The following is a 13,655-nucleotide window of genomic DNA, read 5'->3' on the forward strand; positions in this document are numbered from 1 at the left end:
AACATCCACTGCCCTACCTTGTATCTCTTATAACTTCATCCATATAGAGACTGAACAACCATAGGTACACGACACATCCCTGTTTCAATCCAACATTCAGACAGAAAATTTCACTCAGTTCACCATCCACACACTGCAGCCTTAGTACCCTCATGCTTACACTTTACGGCATTCAACAGCTTCCCATGTACTGCATATATTCATAATATTTTCCACAGCCCATGTCTGTCCATTATGCTTTCTCCGACTCCATGAAAGCTGCATACAACTTCTTTCCCTTCTCTCGAAACTTTTCCGATCAAGATCTTAGGATGAATACCTGATCTACCCAGTACAACCTCTTCCCTTCGTAAAGCCTCCCTGTTTTTCTCTAACTAATTCATCTGTTTATTCTCTAACTCTGTCAGTAAGTTTTCTACCAAATACGTTTTCTATTACTTTCAGACGACAAATGCCCCTATGATTACCACACACTTTAATGCCCCTTTTCCTTTGTACAGGGGAATAATTATACCTGACTTCCAATCCTCCAGGACTCTACCTTCCTCCCAGGCCAGTCTGCACATCTTCCATGTGATGATGTGATAATAATATTAAAAGTAGGCTTTAAAATTTTTTCCCTATCTTATTTATTTTGTACGAAACACCTCAATGTTCTCCTGTATTTTATTCATATTGTCTTAGCATCCTCGTTACTTTAATTACATTAAAGACGATGCTGAGGTTCTATGTACAGAATAAGTCGCTAAGGAAACTGGGCTTCGAAATTTCCAAATGCATTAAGAACACAGCTCATTATGGCGTCATTAAAGCTTTCACCCACCTCCATCCACTATAGATATAAATATATGATGATATTTCGGCGCTGCATAGATTTTTACTCGTTTATGTTTAGTGGATGGATTACTCGTATACTACCTAGACTTCCCGATGACTGTTTTCAGTGAAGGGAATTTATTTATTTTACCTTAACCTGGCTCAGCCTTTCGTCCTCCTGCATCACGTAAGTCAGTGGCAAAAAGGCCATGTAAAGGCAGTACATCGTTTCAGTAGCACTTTTGTGCGACTACCGTCATATTCTATTGTTAGTTTACTGTTACAATTGAGCATTCAGGATCGAGAGATGACAATTATTGTTACAGTCAAGATAGTATTGTAGACAAGGAGTTCAAAGCTTTCCTGGTTATTCTTTGGAATGCTCAGAATTTCTCCACCTGAGTAATATTGCCCAAATTTAGCCCGAGTAAACTAGTCCATTACGGCGAGAAGATAATCCTTAAACGATTACTGACGAGTTATTTACAGCCAGCATAAAAAAAATTCTGTCGCCTGTCTCCACGCTGGAGTGGATTTGGAAATCAGTGTGTTGGATGTGCAGCAAACTGTGCTTATGACAGTGATCTGAAGCCAAATGAAGCAATCCATTGCTAATGATTTATCACACTGATATTCAAAAAGCATGGGAAGGATTGCAGTTCAACCGACAGGAGTTCTGACGTCGACTGTGCTTTACTTTGGCTAATGCCACACTGTTTTACTCGCCACAGGGAAAATTTCTGTTGCCATTGGATGAAATTATGTAATAACTGTGATTTTGTATTATATCGAGACGTTTGCACAGCAAATAAGATATTGTAGATGGAAATGGACCCCCTGCCCCCAAAGGCTGTTATAACGTCTTGTATATCAAACACTTCCAGTAAGGGACACGTGCCTCCTCCTGAATCCATTCACACATTAGGAAGGGAAGCGAAATCTGGCGGGATAGTATTGCAGAATCAAGAGTTTCACACCGCACACCAAATCGCGTTTCCTTGATCAGTGAGGGAGGCCGATGTCCTACTACAACAGCGCCACAACAGTTTGTTTATACTCGTAAATACCGTTTCAGAATTTAGCTGCACTCAAAATTACCCCATACACACGATAAGCTGTAATTTATACACTATGGGTGTTCGATAATCTTGATTTTGGTTACGATTCTCTGTTTTTGAAGCACCGGTATAAGATTCTATATGGCGTTTTTTCCACGTTCTGTAAACCTCGTCTCATTCGCGGTCTGTGCAAATTGAAAAACAAAATGGAAAAGAAGCATAATATGGTAATTGCCAATCCTTCATTACTACAACCCCCCAGAGATGTAGGGACCCTAGGGTAGGCTATGTAGGTAAATACATTGAAAGGCGGATGACCTGTCTACTTCCCATGATTGCATCACTTGATACATAGTAGGTAAACCGTAAACCACCGGTTGATGATGAAGCCTAAATATATGGCTATAGTTTTTTTTTTTTTTTCACCTGACAGAACTGGGCCACTTCCGGAACTTGAACACTTAGTCGTGGTTGCATGAAATTCGGTGAGAATTAGTTATAAGGATGAATGGAATTTCTTTGTTTTGACTTCAAATCGACCATGCAGCCTGACTCCGCATGACCATCAGCTGAGCAGGAAGGGGTTAGGAATCTCCGTTAGGTTACATCACACTCTCTGGACCATCCCTCTGACTGGAACGCTCTAACCACTGGACCTCCGGCAGCGTAATGTATAGTGGTATTTTGCAATCGGATGGGTTGGGGAGAATGAGGGTGGTGTGGGAAGGTGGGTGGGTGGGTGGGGAGAATAAAGGTGGTATGGGGTGGTGGGTGTGTAGGGGAGGGGTGGACTGTGAGAAGGGGTGGGAGAGAAGAATGCAGATAGGGTGGGAAGAGAAAGGGAGTAGAGAATAATGATGGAGTGAGGTGGAATGTGAGGGATAACAGTAGTTGGGTGAGAGGAGGAGGGAGGGGGAGAAAGGGGTGAAGAGGAAGTGGAAGCTGAGGAATGGGGAAGGGGCAGTTGAAGGAGATGGGTCGTTACCGGGATTTGCAAGGGCTGCGGTATTGGGTATTGGATGGCAGAGGTGGGATATTGCTTTTATAGTCATGGTATTGGGGAAGAGGGGAAGGGGAGGAGAGGAAGAGGGTTGGGGATGTTGGTTGTGGAAAAGATGGACAGGAGACTGGGGGGGAAATAGGGGTGAGGAGGAGTGTCAGGTTTTTAGATAAGACATAATGGGAAAGGGAGACAATCTTGAGGCGGATGTGGGGACTCGATGAAGATGGATGAGGACGTGGGAACGACGAGGAGGAGGGGGAAGCTTATGTATGTGTATGGAAAGAGGATGAAAAACGACTGTGGAGGAGGAGCCATGGGTGAGGAGTAAAGGAAGGATGGGGACGGATATGAAGGAGGGGATGGGAAGAGGGGTGGGGGATGAGGATGGTGAGGGGAGTAAGTTGGGAGATGGGAAGTAGGAAGATTTGTGCGTGTGGGTAGGGAAATGACGGAGGAGAATGTGGTTGAAAGACTGGATGGGGTAATGTTGGGGAGGGGGAGGACGTAATTAATTGGCTGTGGGGTTCGGGGACAGTCCTGAGTGTGTATTGCGACATCAGGTTATTAGTTAGTTTCAGTTTTTTGATGATATTAATGTAGGATACGTTATTAGATTTTTATTTTTTTTACTGAAGCAATGGAGATTCGATACATTCATACATTATTAGATATATACATACACATGGGGAATGCATTATCTCTTGGGAATACTCATGCTCTACTACCCCTTTCTCCATGTCTCTCTTTCAATCTGTTTATCTAATTGTCTTTTTAATGCACACACACACACACACACACACACACACACACACACACACACACACACACACACACACACACACACACACACACACACACACGCACGCACGCACGCACGCACGCACGCACGCACGCACGCACACACACACACACACACACACACACACACACACACACACACACACACACACACACACACACACAATGTTTAGGACGTTCCAAAAGTTATTGCTTCTGAGAAGAGTAGTTAATTTAATCGAGTTCTAAGTGGAAATTATCAAGTGACGCGTGATGGATTTTAATAGTCACTTTTTGCAGATGGTCGTAGCATATAGTTCTTTCCAAATCAGAATGACACTTGACCAAGACTTATACCTTTCAACACCTGGCCATATCCCCTCACTCTATCCCCATCACATATTACTACAGGCCATTCAAAATGGGAATGATAACAGCAATGCTGTTAACCTGCCTGACTTTTCAAGCAGCACAACTTAATTAGAAGCTATGTGTATTTCTATATGGCACTAAGGGGTTGGTGAGTAAAGTATACGAGGTGGCATTATGCACCCTGGGAAGAACATAGTACTTTCCCGTGGGAACTAAACCTCATATTTCCCTGCAACTCACTGTGGAAAGAACTACTCTGACCCTGGTGAGATGCGATCTATTATAAAGGAGTGCTTGATCCCTATACTGTGTATGCACTGTGCTGTACCTGCAGGATAGCCCCATAGATGCTGTTACTCACCTTTGCATGACGGGGCTGCGTGGCCAAACAGAATGGGGTTAAGCAACAACAAAATGTCACTAAATATGAGGGGGAATGTGGAGCAAGGTGAAAGACGTGAAGCAGTGCAAAACTATCTTCTTCCACCATCACAGTACTGAGTCTGTCTGCTAAGTGCTAACTCGGACCATAGCCACCACCTTATGCCAGCCACAAGTTGAAAAAGGTGTCCAAGATTGTAATCAAATCGTATTTGTTTTATTCATTCTGTCATCTTTTTTGTGATATGTATATAAGGATAACGTTATGTATTCTAAATAATATACATGGAGGCACTTTGAAGTTTGCAAAAACATAGGCAGTGCAATGTTGTTGCAATCCTCCATCAAACCAAGCACATAACCCGCTCCCACCTCCCTGCACACCTATCCAAGCTCAGAACGGCCCTCACTCCCCCGCCCCCTCAGTATAACACGGAAACATTAAAACTTAAAAATTTCAGTAGTTTTGTCCATGGTAATAATGAAGCTATGAGGAGATTTCATGAAATTATGACTCGTGCTTTTTTCATTTAGGCAGCCCTATTTTATTATGACAGTTTTGTGCAGTCATGATACTTCATACATAATTAGATTGAAGAGAGAAACCTGTACTGTACACAGGAAAAATCATCTGATAAATTACCAATATGCTGGGAATCGAACCAGGGACCCTCAGGTGAGAGCCAGGCAGCATACCACTACACCACGACCAGGTAAAAGTTAACTCCCGCCCACAGTGGGGGCGGAGGGGCGTTGGTTACAAGATTGTGACAACGTGAGTCAACTTTTACCTGGTCGTGGTGTAGTGGTATGCTGCCTGGCTCTCACCTGAGAGTCCCTGGTTCGATTCCCAGCATATTGGTAATTTATCAGAAGAACATAATTAGATATTGGTATAAACATTTATTGTACAATTTCTGGCTTGTAGGTTTAATAGTTGCAAAGGTTTAATAGAAAAATGTCTTAAAATAATCAGTTTTATATATTTTTGTACTTTCATAACATTATATAATCTCATGGCATACTAACTACCAAAAGACACCAGGAGGTACATTAACACATATTCCTGGAGAGTTTAAAGCCTGCACCTGTATTAGTTTCTCAGTCCTAGCCCGGAAACAATTTTTTAAAAACTTTTTATCATTTTCAAGATAACTACTTAAGACACAGCATTCTACCTATCAAAAGGCCCCAGTTCACTATAAAACACATAACTATGTGAAAGTTCATAGCTCTATAGTGAACACTTTCTGGGTTCTGTCCCGGAAACGAAATCTCTACGGCCAGCCAGCGACCCTGACGCCCAAATCTACAGACGAACACCTATTGATCCTAGTCATAACAACGCCCTCCTCTGACTTTGTTAGGTGGAGGGTAGAAACGTGAGTCAAACGAGGCACCGAAACTGTCTGTACAACGCTGGGGCCAGGGTGGTAGGGGAGAAATCGAAACAGTGTCTGTTGGGTGTAAGCACTGGTCTGGCAGACGTATATCAAAGCTTATCGTTCATTAATTTAGTAACCCAGTGAAATACACGCTTCTTAACTCGACCATGGGAGTGTGTTCCTATTATAGTTGCAGATGGTGGAGTTAGAGTGATGGGTAATGGAAAGGTATGAGCTGAGGCTGAGCCTGATTCTAATTGAGAAAGAACTACCGGTAGCAGATAACCCTCAAGTGACCTGGGACGACTCCTAACTTAAATGAAATCGTCTGGTGGTATTAAATATACGACAGTTTGCTGGCGACCATACTGACTGGATAAGATGACCGATGTATACTTTAGATTTTCATCATACATTTTGTCCTTATAAAGAAGAGGCCCCACCTCACCTTTTCAATCTGTTGATGTTGTACTATATATATATATATATATATATATATATATATATATATATATATATATATATATATATATATATATATATATATATATATATATACACACACACACACACACACACAAGGGGAAAGGCTGCCTTTTCTTTACCTTACTGAGTTTCTAACCAGTGTGGGTCTTCCACCACAGCACGCCTTGAGCTACACTTGACAGGTTAGAGTTCACCTTACCCACCCAAACAGAGTGGCTTTGCTCGGAGCTCAAACTCAGGTCACTTGGATTGGGGGTCGAGTGCTCTATCGACCATGCCACCAGGCATGCTTGCTTACCAAAATTTGCGGGACTAACTAATAGCCTTTCCATCACAAAATGTGTGCAAATACCACTATCTTTGTTTCCCTACCATCATTGAGCCCACAGTGACCAATTCTGACCAAAAGAAGTTGGAAAAAAATTATTTTTGCATTTTGTCGTGTGTTGTGACTTCTGACAATTTCGCCCTATCGCGTCGCGCGTGATCGCCAAAATTTTCATTTTTCTGACAATTCCTGACTTTACCCCAACCTAATGCAAAAAGAATTATGTCGATAACTGTTACTGTTCTTGTGAATGAAACGAACAAATGCACAGAGACATACACAGCTTGACCTAATGAATTGACGAGTATATATATATATATATATATATATATATATATATATATATATATATATATATATATATATATATATATATATATATATATATATGCAAACTAACCACAGTAGAAATGAAAGGAGCGACAGTGAGTACTTTCGTATATTGCGTCTTCAGACAGAGTGAGACTGAACTTAAAGGGTAGAGGTCTTTTATGCACACCCGCAGCAGGTAGTGGCACACAGAACAATGGATGACCTGAATTTTTACCTGCGGTTTAACTTAGGGTCACCTGCAGCAGGGAGTGGAACACAACAAAGGATGACCTGAATCTAAAAATACACGTGACAAAGGAGGAGGAAGTAGGAGGGGAGGAAGGGGAGTGGGAGGGAGGGGGAAGGGAAGAGGGGGGAGGGAGGAGGGGATAAATACTGCTGCTTACCTTAAGACCTAGAGGAATAATGCTTGGTGTGTCCCACACAGGTGTGACTACACCACCAGGAGATGACAGGGAACAATCACATGTTAGTCTGGGGGATACTGCTTTAAAATTAATTCAGTTAACAATTTATCACACTTAAAATGACCATAGCTCATGTTTACATTCTTTTCATATGTGCCAGAAATTAGACAAGATTCTATTACATTTCTTTCATCTAAGCTTTTTGATCTTGCTAGAATCTTGGAGCCTGTCCAGTCAATATGGTGATCACTGGATGCTTTGTGCTGAAATAAACCACTACTCTGTTGGGCTGTTCATACACTGTATTTATGTTGTGAGGTTCTAGTTTCCAAATCTTTTCCAGATTGTCCTATGTAAAATTTGTTACAGCTTTTACACGGGATTTTGTAAACAACGCCTGAATTACTGAAAGGGCTGTTCTTGATGAGGATTTTTTTGATGGTGTTCTCATATTTGAATACTACTTGTACATTAAGTTTCCTTAGTATGTGAACAACATCAAGAAAATTTTCATGGAAGGGGAGGACAAGGGTTCTTTGAATGTTTTGGCGATCTGGCTTATTAGTTTTCCCTTCAAGGAATCGTTTCTTGGCTGTATTGTGGCACTAAGTTAGTATGCTTTGTGGATATTTTAGCTTCTTTCCAATACTCTGAATCATTTGTAGTTCATAATCTAAAAATTCTGGGTCTGAAATTCTATATGCTTTTAGGTACATGGATATGAACACAGATCTTTTTACATTAATATGATGGTTTGAATAGTAATGAACATATGACAAAATATTTGTAGGTTTTCTGTATACCTTAGTCTTCAAAACATTTTGGTCCCTGATGACTTTTACATCCAAAAATGGCAATTCATTATCCATTTCCATCTCATGAGTAAATTTAATCGATGGAACTAACGAATTTAATTGCAGGAGAAATTCATCAATGGGAAGATGTTAGGCCAGAAGCACAGGATATCAACAACGGCATTGGAATGTCCATCACCACTTTTAACCCGTCGCATCCCATTGACATACATATGCACCCGAATGTTTTGTCACTGTGACTCCCTTTGATGTTTATAAATGCACTGCAATTGCAAGGTCCATCATTTGCACATTTTTCAAATTTCGTGCGTGATTTTTGGTACGCATACGTGGGACACCTTCCTCTACTCAAGGCCAGGTGGGGGCAATGCCTTACCGCACGTGACCTCCCCCCCCCCCCTGGCATGCCACTGTCTTAACAACTCACCTGTTACCAGTGACCTGGCCATTAAAGACATGTCACGCCACGGTACGAATTTCAAGGTGAGAGTGATTCCCCAATCGATGACAATGTGGAGGACAAAGTTTAGGTAGTGTTAGAGGAAGAAATGATCAGAGGTGATGAGCAGGTAACGTCACCAAAAACGGTGCTGTATGTTGATGTGTTTGGTGAGTGAAACAATGCTTAGATCACCTATATTACTGTGTGAAAACCAATATACTCTTGTACTACGTAAAAATTCGTACCAAATAAATATCTACCTATTCTGAATAGTTTGGAATAGTTACCCCTCCCATAGAAAATGTTTTCTCTGGAGCTGGGCTTTATAAAACACAGTGCCAGGTGAGGGTTGGGTCACCCATAGGCTACCAGGCATTTTTAAGCTTGGGTGAACAGTATCTCTATGAATTTTCGATGTTTCTCATAGAAAGCGGAGGTTTTAGCCCCTCCAAAAAAAAACAAATAAATAAAAAATGTGCCGGGTCTGGTGGAGGTCATTGGTGAAAAATCTCTGCCGGAATGGGATGGGTTCGTGACAGAATTTTGACAGAGTACGAGACATTCCCGCGCCCACCAGACTAGGTTACCGGATAGGCACGTATAGTATAGTGCTGAGTGTATCCCGTGTTCAACTGGATTGCTTACAATGCTTGTTTTAGTGGAGATCATTGTATTCTCTCTGATTCTTAGCTTATTTTAATTACATTTAACCCTACCTATGGTTTGTAAGAAAGATGTGTCAATGGTATTGTCAAGCATAAACACCTGTCTGTTCCAGTTCAGTCAGATCTACTTAATCGTGGTTAAATGGTTCGTCAAACTACAACACTGAAAAAACCCACAATAACCAAATAAAACAATAGATGGGAATGAATGATATCTGGATCACTGCCCACAAGTTTACACTCACTTTTGTTTTGTTTTGTTAATTCCCGAATGATAACCCGTAAAAAGACTGAAGGAACTGGAGCAGCAATGTTTACACCGATTCTGCTACTATCGATCTTGAACTAGACGACCCTTTACTCCCACATTTCACCTAATTAACTTTGTGAGCGAGCATTGCTGTCAGCGTATTTTGTCGGTGGATACGAAATGTTCACAAGTAAACATTCTTAACCACCAATTTCTGTTCTGAATATTACTCATAAAATTTCCCACTGTTATATCAAAGTTTTGGCCTACTCTTAAATGCTATATCACACCTTCATTTTATTCTTAAATAATACCACAGACAAATCAACATCTCATTTCTACTTAACTATCTGTCTATACCCAGATGCCTTAATTCCGTAAGGGGTGGCCACAAACAAATCGCCTCTATGTTGTCCTATCGTCCGCCATTTCGCTGCCCTCCCAACAGCTCCCCCCCCCCCCCAGTTCTCATATACCTCTCCATCCCATCCCTTCTTCTCATCTTGTCTCCCCTCCCCTCTGCCCCCTTCCACCTCACCACATACACTCTCCTCGTTAGTCTCTCGCTCTCCATCCTCTCCATATGCCCAAACCACCTCAGTGTATTTCTCGTAACGCTTTCTTTCACATCCACATTCACACCACAGTGCTCTTCACTTACTCATTTGTCAGTCTGTCTCTGCATATAACTCCACATGCTCTGCTCAGAATAACCCATTTCCACTGCTCTCACTCTTGACTTGTGTCCCTCCAACAAGGTCCAAACTTCACTTTCATACGTTAGAGTTGGTATCACAATACTGTCATGCAGTAACTTTTTCACTTCCATACTCACTTCCCTGTTTCTTATCACTGCTTTCAAAGAACCAGCAACGTTTCTTCGCTGTTGTACTCTTTCAAGCACTTCATCCTCTAAACTTCCATCCTTACTCATCACACTACCCAAAGATTTAAATGCACTCACAGTTTCCATTTCCTCATCATCCAACCTCACTGTGTACTCAGTGACTTCATTTTCTCGAAGACCACAACTTTACTCCCTGGTACATTCGCCTCTAGATGATTCCGATTCTTACACTCTCCCAAACTTATTCATCAAGCCTTGAAGTCCCCCTTCCATCTTCACTTAACAACACAGTATCATCTGCAAACAACAGTACAGGGAGTTTCCAAACACTGCCCTCTCTCATTAGGGCCACACCAACATCCACTGCCCTACCTTGTATCTCTTATAACTCCATCCATAAACATATTGAACAACAATGGAGACATGACACATCCCTGTGTCAGTCCAACATTCAGATAGAAAAATTCGCTCAGTTCACCATTCACAAGCACGGCAGCCTTAGCGCCTGCATACATACATTTCACGGCATTCAACAGTTTTCCATTTACTCCATGCATTCTTATTTTCTATATTCTTTGTCTATCAACTCTGTCATATGAATTCTCCAAGTTCATGAAGGTCGCATACAACTTCCTTCCCTTGTCTAAAAACTTTTCCATTAAAGACCGTAGGATGGACAGCTGATATACACAACCTCTTCCCTTCCTAAAACCTCCCTGTTCTTCTCCAACTAATTCCTCTGCTATTTCCCTAACTCTGTAATTAAGTATCCTACCATATACTTTTACTGTTACACTAAGGAAGCAAATGCCCTTATGATTACCACACAGTTCTTTTTCCCCTTTTTTTTTTGTGCAGGGGAATAATTATACTTGACTTCTATTCCTCTGGGACTCTGCCTTCCTTCCAGGCCAATCTGCACATCATCCACATCCACTCCACCACTATCTCTCCCCATGCTTCAACATTTCACGACATACTCCTTCAACTCCTAGAGCTGTCTCCATTTTGACTCTTTCCGTTGCTTTCACTACTTCCATCCTACTGATATCCTCCGACCTTCCTATCTTCCACATTCTCCCAGCCATTCCCCAGCCACTTGTCTGCATTCCTTTCATTCTCTATGTTGAACAATTCTTTAAAGTGTTTTCTCCGTCTGGTCACCTTTTCTCCTTTCTCCACTAGTAATCTACCATTTTTACCTTTCACTCCCTTACTACCTTCTTTATCACCCTGTCTAACTCGTTTTATCTTCTTCCAAAACCTTTTCTTACATTTTCTCCACTTTACTCTCAGATTCCTTCCATATTCCTCATCCACTCGCTTCTTACTTTCCCAAACTAATCTTTTCACCTCTCTCTCTTCCTCCCTACATATAATTCTCTCTTCTGTCTCTCAACTTCCTCCATGGTTCTGCATCCCATCTACTCACTGTATGCTTTCACCTCTTGCACCACAGCCTGTCTCACCTCTTCATTCCACCATGCTGTTCCTTGCACCCCCTTTTCGTCTTCTCTTCACCCCACACACCACTTCACATGCTGTACAGATTTCTTCTATGATTATCATGCACACAACTTTCACCTTCGCCTTGCTCAAAATCATATTTACCCAATCGCTCATCCAGGTCCTTCTTATATTCTGCCTCTTTTTTTTTTTTTTTTTTTTCATTCTCTCGGAACCTTTCTACCATCCTTGTATTGGCTACTTCCTCCTGCCCTACTCTCCCGCTACTCATCCATCGCATTTTTATCTTGACTTTCATCACCACCAAGTGGTGGTCAGAAAGTTCACCGCCCCCCCCCCCAACCACAGTAGCCTATGCTATTGCATCCATTACATTCCTTATTCTCTCATCTACTGTAGACACACACGATCAGTCATTGCCTTCCATTCATTCAGTTCACTGCTCACCCTTCTCGTCACTCGCCATGTATACCTGCGGATCATTTTGTTCCTAATGAGGGTATTGGCTGTCGCCAGTCCCCTCCCCACACAAATGTCCACTAGAACAGTACATTCTCATCCACTTCTGCAAGTACATCCCATTCACCAAGTACTCCATCCACCTTCACAGTTCCTACTTTTCCATTCATATCTCGAATCAAAGACGGTGTCTCACTCCTCTTAAACTTTTTCCATGCACGCTTACACATTTTCCCAGAACTCTTCTTTCAGTCTGGTCACACGGTCTTCTGTTGGTGCATATACACACCAGTCGCCTATGCCAGTATTCTAACTTTCAATCTTACCTAGACAATCCTTGAACTAATTGATCCATACTCTCTTATATTCTCTTTCCATCTCTTGCACACAACAATACATACACCCTACTTTGCCCTCTCCTTCTCACCTGCTCCTGCACATATACGCAGTCCATACTCCCACTCTCTCACCTCATGATTTAGTCTCAGTCAATCCACATATGTTCACTTCTGCATCCTGAAGCAAATGGACAATCTCTCTCTCTTTCTTATCATCATATGAATCACTGGTATTTACTGAGACACTTGGTTGTGGAGTGCATAAAGTGTTTTTACCTCACGAAGTTGTTTCCATGTGGAAGTAGTCACCACAAGGCACACTGTTATCATATGAAGTGATACATACCCACATCTGCCCAGTAACCTACCGCACTGGTTGCCAGTATCTTCACATACATTTTTACTTACTAGTCTTATCACAGAGGTGTGTTAACAGTTATTTTAGGGGATTTAATGCAACAGGATATTTTTAGTACGCTACAAACTGTTGAAGAACCTTGACCATGATTTTCCTGTGTGGAAGATGTGTGACTTATGGTATTTGTTCATCTTCGGTTTATAACACAAAGATGCAGAGGGAAAAAATACTTAAATCTAAATGCAGACAGTGCATCGAAAAAGCAAATGAACATTAGAAAACCATGTAGGATGGTAAGAGTACTGAGTATGATAATGGAATGGTCTCGACAGCATTAGAGTTATGAAGTGAACGTGCTAGGTAGCATTATAAAGAATCAGGCTCAGTAGTTCCCTAAAGAACATTAAATTGGAGTGTGAATGTACTCGTATGTTGAGGGATAGTGGGTTTGAGATGTACAGTTGAATTATTATACTTGAGCTCCGTTGGTCCCTGTTAAATAATTATATATGACACATGCGGCCTCTGTTAGTCTGGTAAAACGATTCATCTGGCAGGATTCTGGAACTAAGGGTGTCGAAAAACTAGTGTTGTGTATATATATATATATATATATATATATATATATATATATATATATATATATATATATATATATATATATATAA

Source organism: Coenobita brevimanus, chromosome 86 (genome assembly GCF_032717465.1).
Source record: "Coenobita brevimanus isolate Jiangsu-jjx chromosome 86, ASM3271746v2, whole genome shotgun sequence".
NCBI classification, from domain to species: Eukaryota; Metazoa; Arthropoda; class Malacostraca; order Decapoda; family Coenobitidae; genus Coenobita; species Coenobita brevimanus.